Source organism: Rattus norvegicus, chromosome 6 (assembly GCF_036323735.1).
Source record: "Rattus norvegicus strain BN/NHsdMcwi chromosome 6, GRCr8, whole genome shotgun sequence".
Classification (NCBI taxonomy): Eukaryota; Metazoa; Chordata; class Mammalia; order Rodentia; family Muridae; genus Rattus; species Rattus norvegicus.
The window spans coordinates 78,041,427-78,057,868 of NC_086024.1; the positions used below are offsets into that span (position 1 = coordinate 78,041,427).

The window sequence follows — 16,442 nt, forward strand, 5'->3', positions numbered from 1 at the left end:
TGACAAGGAATGACAACCCCTGGGTGATTGTGTTGGGTTTTGTTTTGTTGTTGGTTTTGTTTTTGTTTTGCTTTGTTTTGTCTTTTTATTTTGTCTTTTGTTTTTCCAAGACAGGGTTTCTTTGTGTAGCCTGGAACTCACCCTGTAGACCAAGCTGGCCTGGAACTCACAGAGATCCGCCTGCTTCTGCCTCCTGAGTGCTAGGGCTAAAGGCGTGTGCCCCCCCCCCCCCCGCACAATCAATATGCTTTTATATAAAGGAAAAAAAAAGATTTTTCCAAGAACACAGATGGCCTTTTATTTGACATAGAAGACATATTGCTGTTCACTGTGGAATATAAGCCGGTGTCTCTAGAACACTTTACGCTTTTAAAATGGAAGACGCTTAGCTCTGCAGATGGCTTCTGTAAATGTATGCGTAGGGCGGCAAGCCAGCAAGTTCCTGGAAGGCAACAGGATATGTGCCTCACTCTGTGAAGCATGCGTCTTACTGGCGTCATCAGATTCTCCACTGCCCAAGGAGAAGGAAAAAGACACAGGCACCGTTTGACATACTTTCTTCTGCAATTCAAAGAAGTGCTGACAGTGCCTGAGGACAGGAAAGCAAGTGAAATGTGCAGGCCAAGTACAGGCTCCATTCCGATTTAAAATTTAAATAAGCTGTACCAGAGAGAAGTAGGAGCTTCTGCCCCCACACACCACACACATTTCTTTACATCCTCAGCAGCGTTGTGATTAAGCACACACACAGTAGATTTTTGGTGTTTTGTTTGTTTGTTTGTTTTTGAGAGGGTCTTACCACGTAACTTTGACTAGCCTGGGACTCCTTGCATAGGTTGAACTAACCATAAACTCACCAGACCTACCTGCCTCTACCTCCCCAGTGCTAGGATTAATGCAGTACCCTCGGCCAGCAATGGGTAGACTCTTAACTAGGTGTAAGGTCAATAAAAAGTCTCTTTTGAGATTTCTATCAACTATGGCAAAAGAAGAATTTGATGAGGATTAAGATGTCTGCGATGGGCCAGCAAGATGGCTCAGTAGGGAAAGGCACTTTCTGCCAAACCTGAAGATCAGAGTTTGACCCCTGGGACCCACGCGGTGGGAGTGACAATCAATTTCTGTAAATTTAAATTCTCCTCTGACCTCCACTCATTGTCGTGGTGCCCCATCCCTTCCCTCACATAAATAAAGCTGAAATGAGCCAGGAACCAGCCCCTGAAGCTCCTCAGCTTCTCTCTCTCTCTTTCTCTCTCTCTCCCTGTCTGTCTTCTAGACAGGCTCTCTATGTAGTTATGTAGTCTTGGATGTCTAGAACTAGTTACATACACCAGGTTGACCTCAAACTCACAGAGATCCCTCTGCCTCTGCCTGCCAAGTTCTGGGATTAAAGGTGTGAGCCACTACTCTGGGTTCTTATTTGTTTGTTTGTTTTTTTTTTTTTTTTTTTTTTGGTTATTTTTTTTTTCGGAGTTGGGGACCGAACCCAGGGCCTTGTGCTTCCTAGGTAAGCGCTCTACCACTGAGCTAAATCCCCAGCCCCATTTGTTTGTTTTAAACATATATTTTTAGCTATGTCTGAGTCTGTGCAGTATGTGTATATGAGTTCAGTGCCTGAAGAGGTCAGAAGAGACTGCCGAGTTCTCTGCAGCTAGAGTTGGAAGGAGTTCTGAGCCACTCATAGGTGCTGGCAACTGGGCTCCTTGGCCCTGGAAGATCAGTGAGGATTCTTACCTGCTGAGCAGCTCTCCAGCCCAAGGCTCAGTTTTCTTCCTCTATGCCCTCAGTAAAATAAAGTATTACCCCCACAAAATTAGCAATGAAGATGAAATTTAGGAATAACTTTATGAAGTTCACAATGTAGGCCCTGAAGCCCGACAGTGTCCACTAATCCCTGGCAACTCAAAGCAACCGCAGAGAGAAGCTAGGGGAACATTTATCCTGGAGTTATTCTGTCACCTCCAGGTATCTTAGGCCAAACATTAGGTTTCAAGCTGCTCTACCGGAGGTAAAGAGTACTATGTGCTCGAGGGAGAGGGAGGCTGGAAGGGCACTTTCCTAGCATGCGGCAGGAAGACTGGTTTATTCTCTATAGTGACGAGAGAGAGAGAGAGAGAGAGAGAGAGAGAGAGAGAGAGAGAGAGAGAGTGTAAAAATATGGGGTTGGGGATTTAGCTCAGTGGTAGAGCGTTTGCCTAGCAAGCGCAAGGCCCTGGGTTCCGTCCCCAGCTCCGGAAAAAAAGAAAAAAGAAAAAAAAAAGAATGTAAAAATATTGGGCAAACAATTTTTATTAACTGAATGTTGGTTTAAATAATGATTACATTATAATTAAATTATCAAATATACTGAAATCTATGCATTAAGTATGCTATGTTGCTCTGAATATACACGTATAATATATACAGGTTTATACAGATGACATAAAGAATGCTAAGGGGGCTGGAGAGATAGCTCAGTGGTTAAGAGCACTGACTGCTCTTCCAGAGGTCCTGAGTTCAAATCCCAGCAACCACATGGTAGCTCACGACCATCTGTAATGAGATCTGACACCCTCTTCTGGTGTGTCTGAAGACAGTACAGTGTACTCATATATAATAAACAAACAAACAAATCTTTTAAAACAAAAAGAATGCTAAGGATAAAATATTGCAGTCTTAGTGGCCTTTCTTCTTCCTCCTTCTCTTTTTGAGACAGGATTTTCTATAGCCCAAGCTGGCCGGGAACTCATTATGGGCCAGGTCGACTTTGACCTCCTTACATTTCTGATCCCCCTGCCTCTACCTCCTGAATGCTGAGATTTCAGGCACTTAATTCAAAGTACTTTGTACTTTAAAAAACTTAAAGCAGACAGGCATGAGAGCTAATACAGTACTCCCAGCACTCATGAGGCTGAAACAGGAGGATTCCTATGAGCCTGAGGCCAGGCTATGCTGTAGTGTAAGACCTTGTATCAGACAACAGAAAGAGTAAAAATAAAGAACTTAATGAAGTTAAGTAGTTACTAGTACTTAAGAATAAATCAATTGACTAAGAACTGCCCCTTGGGGCTGGAGAGATGACTCAGAGGTCGAGAGTAATTGATTTTCTTTCTTTATTTTTTTTCTTTTTTCTTTTTTTTTTTTTGGAGCTGGGGACCGAACCCAGGACCTTGCGCTCGCTAGGCAAGTGCTCTACCGCTGAGCTAAATCCCCAACTCCAGTAATTGATTTTCTTATACAGGACTAGCGTTTGGTGATCAGCACCTCCCCAGGCAGCGAACAACTGCCTCTTAGTGCAGTTCCAGGGATGCAGTGCCCTCTTCTGGCCTCCATAGTCACCTGCACACGCATTCTCAAGGACACACACAGATGCACAGACATATACATAAAAAAAAAAAAAATTAAAACCTACCCCGTAATTTGTACTGTGGCACAGGCTGTAATGCCAGCACTTGTGAGATGGAGGCACAAGGATTGGGAGTTCAAAGTTACCCTCGGTTACATAGTGAGTTTGAGATTAGCTTGGGCTCCTTGAGACTGTCTCAAAAAATAAACACAAGAACAAAGTTCAACAGCAAAGAACTACCCCTTACTTCTGACCTAGCACGCGTGGAGATGTGCTAGAACACGGCCCTCATTTTTTTTTTTTCTTTTTTTTTGGAGCTGGGGACGGAACCCAGGGCCTTGTGCTTGCTAGACAAGTGCTCTACCACTGAGCTAAATCCCCAACCCCCCTCATTTATAATAATAATAGCAAATGATCTTGTAGAGAGCCTGAAGGTTGTCGACCAGGACAAGCAATTTGTACTTGAACTTCCTGCATAGGGAAGTAGAGGAGGGAGGATCGGATCAGGAGCTGCAGGTATGTGGTACCACCCACAGTGAGCTGTCCCCGCCCACCTCAGTCACTAACCACCCTCAGTGAGCTGTCCCCGCCCACCTCAGTCACTAACCACCCTCAGTGAGCTGTCCCCGCCCACCTCAGTCACTAACCACCCACAGTGAGCTGTCCCCCCTCCCACCTCAGTCACTAACCACCCACAGTGAGCTGTCCCCGCCCACCTCAGTCACTAACCACCCACAGTGAGCTGTCCCCGCCCACCTCAGTCACTAACCACCCACAGTGAGCTGTCCCCCCTCCCACCTCAGTCACTAACCACCCACAGTGAGCTGTCCCCGCCCACCTCAGTCACTAACCACCCACAGTGAGCTGTCCCCGCCCACCTCAGTCACTAACCACCCTCAGTGAGCTATCCCCGCCCACCTCAGTCACTAACCACCCACAGTGAGCTGTCCCCGCCCACCTCAGTCACTAACCACCCACAGTGAGCTGTCCCCCCCACCTCAGTCACTAACCACCCACAGTGAGCTGTCCCCGCCCACCTCAGTCACTAACCACCCACAGTGAGCTGTCCCCGCCCACCTCAGTCACTAACCACCCACAGTGAGCTGTCCCCCCCCTCCCACCTCAGTCACTAACCACCCACAGTGAGCTGTCCCCCCCTCCCACCTCAGTCACTAACCACCCACAGTGAGCTGTCCCCCCCACCTCAGTCACTAACCACCCACAGTGAGCTGTCCCCCCCACCTCAGTCACTAACCACCCACAGTGAGCTGTCCCCGCCCACCTCAGTCACTAACCACACACAGTGAGCTGTCCCCGCCCACCTCAGTCACTAACCACCCACAGTGAGCTGTCCCCCCCACCTCAGTCACTAACCACCCACAGTGAGCTGTCCCCGCCCACCTCAGTCACTAACCACCCACAGTGAGCTGTCCCCCCCCACCTCAGTCACTAACCACCCACAGTGAGCTGTCCCCCCTCCCACCTCAGTCACTAACCACCCACAGTGAGCTGTCCCCGCCCACCTCAGTCACTAACCACCCACAGTGAGCTGTCCCCCCCACCTCAGTCACTAACCACCCACAGTGAGCTGTCCCCCCCACCTCAGTCACTAACCACACACAGTGAGCTGTCCCCCCCACCTCAGTCACTAACCACCCACAGTGAGCTGTCCCCCCCTCCCACCTCAGTCACTAACCACCCACAGTGAGCTGTCCCCCCCACCTCAGTCACTAACCACCCACAGTGAGCTGTCCCCCCCACCTCAGTCACTAACCACCCACAGTGAGCTGTCCCCCCCCTCCCACCTCAGTCACTAACCACCCACAGTGAGCTGTCCCCGCCCACCTCAGTCACTAACCACCCACAGTGAGCTGTCCCCCCCACCTCAGTCACTAACCACCCACAGTGAGCTGTCCCCCCCTCCCACCTCAGTCACTAACCACCCACAGTGAGCTGTCCCCCCCACCTCAGTCACTAACCACCCACAGTGAGCTGTCCCCGCCCACCTCAGTCACTAACCACCCACAGTGAGCTGTCCCCCCCACCTCAGTCACTAACCACCCACAGTGAGCTGTCCCCCCCTCCCACCTCAGTCACTAACCACCCACAGTGAGCTGTCCCCGCCCACCTCAGTCACTAACCACCCACAGTGAGCTGTCCCCCCCACCTCAGTCACTAACCACCCACAGTGAGCTGTCCCCGCCCACCTCAGTCACTAACCACCCACAGTGAGCTGTCCCCGCCCACCTCAGTCACTAACCACCCTCAGTGAGCTGTCCCCCCCTCCCACCTCAGTCACTAACCACCCACAGTGAGCTGTCCCCCCCACCTCAGTCACTAACCACCCACAGTGAGCTGTCCCCCCCTCCCACCTCAGTCACTAACCACCCACAGTGAGCTGCCCCCCCCACCTCAGTCACTAACCACCCTCAGTGAGCTGTCCCCCCCTCCCACCTCAGTCACTAACCACCCACAGTGAGCTGTCCCCCCCACCTCAGTCACTAACCACCCTCAGTGAGCTGTCCCCCCCTCCCACCTCAGTCACTAACCACCCACAGTGAGCTGTCCCCCCCACCTCAGTCACTAACCACCCACAGTGAGCTGTCCCCTCCCACCTCAGTCACTAACCACACACAGTGAGCTGTCCCCGCCCACCTCAGTCACTAACCACCCACAGTGAGCTGTCCCCGCCCACCTCAGTCACTAACCACCCTCAGTGAGCTGTCCCCTCCCACCTCAGTCACTAACCACCCTCAGTGAGCTGTCCCCGCCCACCTCAGTCACTAACCACCCACAGTGAGCTGTCCCCCCCACCTCAGTCACTAACCACCCACAGTGAGCTGTCCCCCCCTCCCACCTCAGTCACTAACCACCCACAGTGAGCTGCCCCCCCCACCTCAGTCACTAACCACCCTCAGTGAGCTGTCCCCCCCTCCCACCTCAGTCACTAACCACCCACAGTGAGCTGTCCCCCCCACCTCAGTCACTAACCACCCTCAGTGAGCTGTCCCCCCCTCCCACCTCAGTCACTAACCACCCACAGTGAGCTGTCCCCCCCACCTCAGTCACTAACCACCCACAGTGAGCTGTCCCCTCCCACCTCAGTCACTAACCACACACAGTGAGCTGTCCCCGCCCACCTCAGTCACTAACCACCCACAGTGAGCTGTCCCCGCCCACCTCAGTCACTAACCACCCTCAGTGAGCTGTCCCCTCCCACCTCAGTCACTAACCACCCTCAGTGAGCTGTCCCCGCCCACCTCAGTCACTAACCACCCACAGTGAGCTGTCCCCCCCTCCCACCTCAGTCACTAACCACCCACAGTGAGCTGTCCCCCCTCCCACCTCAGTCACTAACCACCCACAGTGAGCTGTCCCCGCCCACCTCAGTCACTAACCACCCACAGTGAGCTGTCCCCGCCCACCTCAGTCACTAACCACACACAGTGAGCTGTCCCCGCCCACCTCAGTCACTAACCACACACAGTGAGCTGTCCCCGCCCACCTCAGTCACTAACCACCCACAGTGAGCTGTCCCCGCCCACCTCAGTCACTAACCACCCTCAGTGAGCTGTCCCCCCCCTCCCACCTCAGTCACTAACCACCCTCAGTGAGCTGTCCCCGCCCACCTCAGTCACTAACCACCCACAGTGAGCTGTCCCCGCCCACCTCAGTCACTAACCACCCTCAGTGAGCTGTCCCCCCCCTCCCACCTCAGTCACTAACCACCCACAGTGAGCTGTCCCCGCCCACCTCAGTCACTAACCACCCACAGTGAGCTGTCCCCCCCACCTCAGTCACTAACCACCCTCAGTGAGCTGTCCCCGCCCACCTCAGTCACTAACCACCCACAGTGAGCTGTCCCCGCCCACCTCAGTCACTAACCACCCACAGTGAGCTGTCCCCGCCCACCTCAGTCACTAACCACCCACAGTGAGCTGTCCCCCCTCCCACCTCAGTCACTAACCACACACAGTGAGCTGTCCCCCCCACCTCAGTTCCTAATTACAGATACATTTCTGACCTGCTCACAGGCTGAGCCCACAGGAGACGTTTTCTCAAAGTTCCCTCTTCCAGGTGACCCTTGCTTGTCTCAAGCTGACTTAAAACTGCCCAGCACAGTTGGATAAGTGCTCAAAGCCCTCTCGTCTTGTTTTAATACCAAGCTTAGGGTGGCTTTGTGACTGAGACAGAACGAGGAGATGCTTCACAGAGTTGGGGGATTTTAAGCAAAGAGGCAAACAAAAGGGTCAGACTCAAGCTTCCAAAAAAGCACTTTTCTACCAGTGCAGAAGAAAGTGAAAGACTAAGACAGGGACCAGAGTTAGGAAGCTATTAAGCCAGGCTAGGGATGTAGGTCAGCAGAAAAGGAGGAAGAGGAAGAAGAAATGGGAGGAGGAGGGATGAGGAGGGGATAAGGAAGCTACCATCATTTACATGGAAGAAGCATTTCTTGGAATTACCTCAAGCTCTCCCCGGGAACCGCAGGGAGACAAAGCTCTGGTCTCCCTGCCCCAGTTCTCAGATGGCGTCATCTGGGAAGAGGGAACTAAGAGCTGGAGTCGGCCTCCATCTCAGGCACAAGGCCATCTTACAGCAAAGACAAACCAGGTTCCTGTTTGCCAACCTCTGTTTCTCAAGGACTGGGCTATGCCTCACCTGTAACCTTTATTCGGTTGCTTGCTTTGGTTAATTTGGTCATCCTGATTGGTGTCAGTAGTCTTTCTCCTCCCATTTTTGGGATTGATAGGAACCTTGCTTGAGAAAATGCCTCCCCATCATATCAGTCTGTATACAAACCTGGGGCGTTTTCTTGATTATGATTGATGTGGAAGGACCCAGGTGCAGGTCCTAGGTGCTTTTAGAAAGCAGGCTGAGCAAGCCAGTAAACATCATTCCTCCACGGCCTCTACTTCAGTTCCTACCTCCACATTCCTGCCTTGAGTCTTGTTTTTGTCGTGATGTAGAAGTGTGAACCTCTTCTCTCATGTTGCTTTTTGATTATGACATTTTTAAAAAGATTTATTTATTTATTATAGGAGTACACTGCAACTGTCTTCAGACAGATCAGAAGAGGGCATCAGATCCTATCACAGATGGTTATAGCCACCATGTGGTTGCTGGGATTTGAACTCAGGACCTCTGGAAGAGCAGTCAGTGCTCTTAACCGCTGAGCCATCTCTCCAGTCCTGATTATGACATTTATCACAGCAATAGAAACCTAACTAGTACAGCATGGATGTGTGTCTCTTGTATTTGTGTAGGAGCTGCTCTCTAATCATCTTGCTCTTCAGAGTCATTGACCTGTAGAGAGTAGGTCAACGCAAGCCACTAGAGTCCGACCAGAGAAATGTCCCGTGGAGACTGGAAGAGGTCAGGCTGGATGGAGGTATTGCCCAACTTCATCCTGGAAAGCTCTACTAGGGCTGGTGGGTGCCCCCTCCACGGCTCCCTCCTTTTTCCCAGCTCCCAGGAGTCAAAGCTTTTCTGTTCCCTTGAACAGCAGTGCACACTCTCGTGAAACTGTGTTACTCCGGCCCTCCCTTGAGTCCTACTAATTGAGTGTGCCACCTGTTTCATCTTGGGACTTTGACAGATACACCTTGATTGAAGCAATTTACTACGCTAGGCTTATCCATAAACACCCAATTACAAATTAGTTTATGGAACTGCTTCCAAGGACTAATGACATACAGCTGGCCCCAAGAGGGCAGGACAGAGAACAAATACATCTTTATGAAATAGGAGGAGGCCGGGGGTGGAGCTCACTGGTAGGTTCCTGCCTCATAGATATACAAAGACCTGGTTCAGATTCTGTGTTGAAAGAGAAGAGACTCAATGCAGGGCAGGAAGCAAGGCTCTGGAACACCACATCCCAGCCTGAGGGTCCACATCAGCAATTTGTAACCTCTGGAACGCCTCTCTCTCCCTCTCTCTCTCTCTCTCTCTCTCTCTCTCTCTGCAAGAGCACCCCTTTCTCTCTTTCTCCTTCCCTTACCCCCCTCCCACCCCTTTCCCCACTCGACTTCCTTGGCCTTGGTCCCTGGGGCCAGTGAACTCACCAACCAGAGAGCAGCTTCCCAATAAACCTGCCTTTATTCTAATTTAATCTGGCAGCAATAACAGAAATGTGGAGACACAGAAGAAATAAAGAGATAAATCTGACTTAGTCACCGTTCTATTTCTGTGAAGAGACATCTTAACTAAGGCAACTCAGGAAAACATTTAACTGAGTTCTGCTTACAGTTTCCGGGGCTTGGTCTGTTATCATCATGGTGGGGAGCACGGAGGTAGGCAGGTATGGTGTTGAAGTTGCTAGGAGCTATGCCTGATCTGTAGGCCGAGCCTGGCATGGGCTTTTTGACACTTCTACCCGCCCCACCCCCATACCCCCTGACACACTTCCTCCAACAAGGCCACACCTCCTAACCATTCCAATCTTTTCAAAGAAGAGACACCCCCTGGTGTCTAAGCATTCAAATATCTGAGCCCAAGGGGCAGGGATGGCGGTTCTGACATCTTCTTCTGACCTATAAAAGCATTGCATGAGGGGCTGGGGATTTAGCTCAGTGGTAGAGCGCTTACCTAGGAAGCGCAAGGCCCTGGGTTTGGTCCCCAGCTCCGAAAAAAAGAACCAAAAAAAAAAAAAAAAAGCATTGCATGAGTAGAGGTACAAGCCCGCAAAAAACACCCCATTCACATAAAATAAAATAAAATCCTGTTTTTAAAAATGGCAGGACTCCGCAGCCAACCACTGAACTGAGAATGGGGTCCCCGCTGGAGGAGTCAGAGGAAGGATTGAAGGAGCTGAAGGGCTTTACCACCCCATAAGAGCAACAATGCCAACCACCCAGAGCTCCCAGAACTAAACCACCATCCAGAGAGCACACATGGACAGACCCATGGCTCCAGCTGCAGATGCAGCAGAGGATGGCCTTGTTGGGCACCAGTGGGAGGAAAGTCATGGAGGGGTGGGGAAAAGGAAAAATGTGACCAAATATATTATCGGAAAATTCTTAAAATAAATTGAGAAATAGAAAAAAAATCTCACCCTGAGAAAGGCTCAGGGGTACCCGGGGATCCCCAAACCCAGTACAGTTGCCATTAGAGACTTTTAATTGGCTTAAAACCAAGTATGAGCAGTCTTCTCTGGTGACTGCCCCACAACAATATAACAAGGCTATTGTTTTAAAAAATCATAGAGACAGGTCTTGTGGCACACACCTTTAATCCCATCACTCAGGAGGCAGACAGACCTCTGTGAGTTCAAGGCCAGTCTGGTCTACAGAGGAAGTTCCCAACAACAACAACAAGCCCCAAACATTTCTCTACTTTTAATAGGATATTATCAGAGATAGAGAGTTGTAATTGCGAGTCTACAAAGCTTTAGTGGTGCATGGCTCTGCTGAGGAAACCACTAGAGGGCGGGCTTGCCTTACACACTGTGGCAGATGGCTGTGAATTCCTCTGAGAGGTCAGCTTTACAAGATACTTCAGCCTTAGTATAGGAGCTTGCCTGTTGAACTATAGAATGGATTTGAGGTGTGTTAATTAACATACTCCAATAATTTAAAAATAATTCCAAGAGAGTGAGAAATCGAAACACAGACTGCAAGAAAACATCTGTAAAAGATGCATCTGGCTGGGTGCTGGCAACAGACCTGTAAATCTGGCACAATTCTGGAGGCTGAGGCAGAATCAGAAGTTCAAAGTCATCATTGGCTATAAAGGACCCGTGAGGTCAATCTGAACTCCAAACGAGAATGTGTTTGGGTCTAGCAGTCATATTAAAATGAGAGCATGGCTTCACTGTTGGAGGTGGAGACAGAGGATTGGCGGCTTACCAGGTTCAACGAGAAACAGTCTCAAAGACTCAAAAGGTGAATGTAATCTCACACATTTGCATACAGCACACACTCATACGCTTTACTCACATACACACACATGTATACACACACACATATATATGTATACACACACACACACAAACACACACACACACACAAACATTCACATACATGCATACATACACCAGAAAGATGTCTTCCCAGGATGGCAAAACGCACCTTTAACCAATCCCGGCACTGGGGAGGTAGAGGCAGGAGTATTTGGAGTACGAGGTCTTCGTGGGCTGTGTGAGATCCTGTCTCAGCAACACTCCCTACCGAATGTCCTGCACAGTTGAGTGGATAAACTGTAGTATATCCAGACAAGGGAATATTAGTTCATCACTAAAACGAAATGAGATTCAAAGCCATGAAAAGACACAGGGTACCTTAATACTTAAATAATAGTTAAATACTTATTAGTAAAAGAAGCCAAGGATGCACGCTGTATGATTCCAACTTCGCCTTAAGAAAGACGGAAAACCATGGGGCTGGTAGACAAGATGAGTGGTTGCCAGTGCTTAGGAAGGAAGGAAGGAAGGATGGTGATGGTGAGTAGAAGGGCACAGGGCAGGTCTACTATCTACCTACCTACCTATCTACCTATCTGCCTATCATCTATGATCTACCTATCTACCTAACTACCTATCTACCTACCTACCTATCTACCTACTTATCTATCATCTATGATCTACCTATCTACCTAACTACCTATCTACCTATCTACCTACCTACCTATCTACCTACCTATCATCTATGATCTACCTATCTACCTAACTACCTATCTACCTATCTACCTACCTACCTATCTACCTACCTATCATCTATGATCTACCTATCTACCTAACTACCTATCTACCTATCTACCTACCTACCTATCATCTATGATCTACCTACCTATCTACCTACCTATCTACCTACTTATCTACCTACTTATCTATCATCTATGATCTACCTACCTACCTCTATCTACCTACCTATCATCTATGATCTACCTATCTACCTAACTACCTATCTACCTATCTACCTACCTACCTATCATCTATGATCTACCTACCTATCTACCTACCTATCTACCTACTTATCTACCTACTTATCTACCTACTTATCTACCTACTTATCTATCATCTATGATCTACCTACCTACCTCTATCTACCTACCTATCATCTATGATCTACCTATCTACCTACCTACCTATCTACCTATCTGCCTCTATCTACCTACCTATCTACCTATCTACCTACCTATCATCTATGATCTACCTATCTACCTAACTACCTATCTACCTATCTATCTACCTACCTATCTACCTACCTATCTACCTACTTATCTATCATCTATGATCTACCTATCTACCTCTATCTACCTACCTATAATCTATGATCTATCTATCATCTATCACCTATCATTTATCTATCATCTATCTATCTATCTATCTATCTATCTATCTACTTATCATCTATTTATCTGTCTGCCTACCTATCATCTATCTATCTATCTACCTATCTATTTTTTTTTTTTTGGAGCTGGGGACCGAACCCAGGGCCTTGCACTTGCTAGGCAAGCGCTCTACCACTGAGCTAAATCCCCAACCCCTCTACCCATCTATTTTTAAGGCAAGGTCTGGCCTTGTCCCCCACCTGAGTGCTTGGATTACTTTCTATCTCACACACTAGTGGACACACTCATCAACCTATGATTGTAGTACTAAAGATGAACTGTGAAGGTGCTGTGACAAGGACACATCGTGTAGACCCAAGAACGAAACACTGTCCCTGTCTGTGGTGGGATGTTGCTGTATGGGGGTAGTAGGTATATGAGATGTCTTTGTTCCTACAGCTCAGAACCAACCTAAAAGTGCTATCTAAAAAGTATTTTAAACACTGGCATGGTAGTGTACATGTTTAATCCCAGACCTCAGGTGCAGAAGAGACTACCAAGAGTATGTAGAGACCCTGTCTCAAAAAAGTCTAGTTTTTATTTATTTTTAATTTTTAAATTTTTATTTATTTCTTTTTCTTTTTTCTTTTTTTCGGAGCTGGAGACTGAACCCAGGGCCTTGCGCTTGCAAGGCAAGCGCTCTACCACTGAGCTAAATCCCCAACCCCTTTATTTATTTTTTAAGATAGGTTTTTTTCTATATAACAGCCCTGCTGTCCTGGAACTTACTCTGTAGATCAGGCTGGTCGTGAACTCAAGAGATTCACCCACCTCTACCTCCTGAGGGTTAGACGTGTGCCACCACTGCCCAGCAAAAATCTAGTTTTTTAAAAAATGCAATTCTCCTGAGGAATGGAGCATCCCGGAGGTATTTAGTGTATTCTTTGAGTCAGTTAGTTAACTGGTTTCCAAGCTATAATATAAGCACAGTTGACAGGATTTCTGAATCCTAAATGCTCTTTTCTGAACAGAATTCCTGCATACATCTTTTGGTTTCCCGTTCCTTTAGTTAACTCTATACTACTACTTGTGACCTGTCATGCCCTGAGCCTCACGGTGGGAGCACAAGGACCCCTTTACCTTTTATTACAGGGTAGGCATGGGATTATCCTTTTCCCTGCAAACACCCAGAAATAGAACTTCTTTAGAAATAAATCAGTAAGTGCTTCTGATGCATCAAAGTCCACGTGGAGGAGGACAGAAAGCTAATAATCGCTGGAGTCCTCCCAGTGTGACCGCTGGTGTTTTGCACACCTGGTCTCATTGCACAGCTCTGTGATGGTGCCTGCTCACAGCTGGGAGACTAGAGATGCCTGAGGGAGAGCAGCTAGCTAGAGGCAAGGGCAGGGAGGAGCAATCCCAGAGATTACTGGCTCCTGTGTCATGTCCCGGGAACTGACCTGATTCAGACTCACTGCCATGACTTTCCTTAGCGCTCACTAGGGCTGTGTCCACAGCGGGGTTCATGATTAGTGACTCCTGAGTGTCCACAGTGAGGCTCTGACTTTTAGTGACTCCTGACTTTTGATCTTGGAATCTGCCTTCTGTTCAAAAGCTTCCAAAGCCAGCATGGTGGTGGTTGTTTCTTTTAAACTCTTGTAAGAGCAGGGTGATAGGAGAGGGAGTTCGAACAAGGGTGGTGATAGAAGACTGGCTGTGTATATGTCTGTAATTCAAAACTATTTCCTGATTACAATGTATTCATGTGTAACCTTTTTTAGTAAGGAAGGGGAAAAAGAAATTTCTAGACAAATATTTGGAAATGGTGTACAGCTACATTGCAGTATATAGCCTATTTTTAACCATACATGCACACACGAACTATTATATATATTTAAGAAATTATATACTACATATATTTATATATAAAAAAAGAAAGAACATAAAATTGGATGGGGAGGGAGGAGGATAAATAGGGAAAACAGACATCATGGTCAAAATAGATTGTATGACATGTTACCCTCCCCCCCAATAAAAAGTAAAAAGAAGAAAAGAAAAAAGACAATGGTGGCAAAACCCACCCCCAGTCAGCTATCTGTCTTGTATAATTTATTTTGAAAGAATTCATTATTAAATAAGATTTTAAGTAAAAAAGATTGTAATATATATATATATATATATATATATATATATATATATATATATATATGATTAAGGATGCTTTTGAGAGGAAAATGAGGGTCAGTACAGCAGTGTGTGGGTATTTGCTGTTCTTTGTCCCTTGTACCCCACACAGAAGCACAAACAAAAGCTTCTCATTGTTGCCTCTAACCAGCTGATGACTAAGTCATCCTGAGTGGCTGAAACCCCATTCCCAGTCACTTGACGCCAAGTAGGGAATGTGCAGCTGTTCAAATCTCCACCCTGCCCCCACTGGAAGCCCGGCCCCGGAGGAGCAAGCAGGAGGGCTCAATTCTTCTTTATAGGAAACTGTTTCCGTGAACAGCTGTCCGGTTAACCTAAGGGTGAAACACACTTCTCCCTTTTCCGTAACTGTAGCAAGACTGTTTTCATAATTAATTGGAGGCAAAATGTAGTGCTGGGGGTTGGTTTCTTAGCAGTGATCATCTCCCCATGATGAGTCACTCTCTAAGAAGATCTCATGGCAGAGAACACAGCAGTGGCCGCTCACACTCTTCTCATACCCATTCTGCCTCAAAGCTAAACTACAGCCCCCACGCCCGGAAGGGTCCCGCTTTTGCTGTTTCTTGTTTCGTTTTGGGATAGGAGCTGTGTAGCTCAGGCTGAACTTGAACTGGTGACGTAACCAAAGGATAACTTTAAACTCCGCACTTGCGCCACCACCGTTGGTTTCCCTCCCTGCTTTTCAATCTGATGAACGCTGATAAGCTGAATGGATGTGCTGTGGTCATTTGTGAGTGTTATATTCACTGACTTAACATCAACAGGTTTTATTATGTTCAAATGTGTTCATGTGTGTGCATGTGTCATGGCACATGTGTGGAAGTCAGAGGACAGCTTGTGTAAATAAGTCCTCCCCTTTACCGTATGGGTTCCAGGGGTCAAACTCAGGTCATGAGGCTCGGAGGCAAGCGAGCACTGGCTGAACTGACCAGCTAGCCCAACGTTTTTATCTCAACTTTTTTTTTTCTTTTCTTTTTTTCGGAGCTGGGGACCGAACCCAGGTCCTTGTGCTTGCTAGGCAAGCGCTCTACCACTGAGCTAAATCCCCAACCCTCAACTTAAGATTCTTTGGTAACGATGGTAACTATGGTTTTTTTGGGGTGGGGGATTTCAATTCGTTGCCTTGGGCCATCTCAACACACACACACACACACACACACACACACACACACACACACAAATATATACATATACATATGTTGTTTGTACATAAGTATATATGCATATGGGGCTCCGGTCAAAAATAAAGTGTTTTTCTCAATAGCGCTCAATCTCATTTTTAAAAAACATTGTGTGTGTGTGTGTGTGTGTGTGTGTGTGTGTGTGTGTGTATGTGTGTGTGTGTGTGTGTGTGTGTACCACAGTGCACAGAGTGGAGGGGCAGAAAACCACTTCTGAGAAAGAATCTGGTTTCTTCCCACCAAGTGGGTCCGGTGGCACAGGTCTTACTGGCCCCTCTACTCTGTTTTTGAGTAGAATCTCTCACTTATTCAGCCGGAGTGGCTGGCCAGTGAGCCTCCATCCTCCTGCTGTCCTAGAATACTATTTCTGTGCCATCCCAGTGAGAAATCACTTTTCACACTTGGAGATTAATAGAGGGAAAGGGCCTTATAGTATTATAGTATAGTGTGCATGCGGCTCTGGC

The 16,442-nt window shown here is 47.8% G+C and overlaps 1 long non-coding RNA gene across 2 annotated transcripts; it reads right to left on the reverse strand.

The window, feature by feature from the left end:
* Positions 1 to 253: 253 nt before the first annotated feature.
* On the reverse strand, positions 254 to 9,834 carry LOC120093210 (uncharacterized). 2 transcript variants are annotated; one of them, XR_005486320.2, is made up of 3 exons: positions 9,570 to 9,834; positions 3,392 to 3,516; positions 254 to 589 (listed from the first exon to the last, which is right to left on the reverse strand). It is a non-coding gene; the product is annotated as an uncharacterized LOC120093210 (long non-coding RNA). The 2 variants fall into 2 exon arrangements; XR_010052682.1 differs by lacking the exon at positions 9,570 to 9,834 and adding an exon at positions 7,350 to 9,280.
* Between the last annotated feature and the right edge of the window lie 6,608 nt (positions 9,835 to 16,442).